The sequence below is a fragment of the Penaeus monodon genome, chromosome 30, assembly GCF_015228065.2.
Source record: "Penaeus monodon isolate SGIC_2016 chromosome 30, NSTDA_Pmon_1, whole genome shotgun sequence".
Taxonomy (NCBI): domain Eukaryota; kingdom Metazoa; phylum Arthropoda; class Malacostraca; order Decapoda; family Penaeidae; genus Penaeus; species Penaeus monodon.
In genome coordinates, this window is record NC_051415.1 from 5,622,356 (window position 1) to 5,622,744 (window position 389).

The 389-nt window shown below is 38.0% G+C and overlaps 1 protein-coding gene across 1 annotated transcript in view; it reads right to left on the reverse strand.

The window, feature by feature from the left end:
* Nucleotides 1-389, reverse strand: part of LOC119592491 (protein canopy 4-like) — a gene marked incomplete in the record, with an annotated part of 14,805 nt that overhangs the window by 13,865 nt on the left and 551 nt on the right.

Sequence of the window (389 nt, forward strand, 5' to 3'; positions counted from 1 at the left end):
TGGTAACAAATACCCATGTTAAAAAAGGTATATATTAGCACCTAAAGGTATAAAAATGGTATATGTTAGCACTTAGTCTGATGCACATTCCTTTTGTCAATACTTCCTAGCTTTGCCCAACTTCCTGTTTTCTAAAATATTATGCGACTGCTGTATCTGGAAACGTTCTCTATACTTTAAGTGCTCTATGACTAGCGTCAAATAACTACTCGAGTTTCCACATCCCTGGTGCGCCAGCAAAGGCCAGCAAATGTCCACAATACATATTCTGGCAAGATATGACCGATTCCTTATTTTAATATCAAATCATATTGAAAAAAAAATCAAGCAAGTTGGTCTTCGCTGGAGCACTAAGGGTATGGAGAGCAGAGCCACTAATTAACACGGCT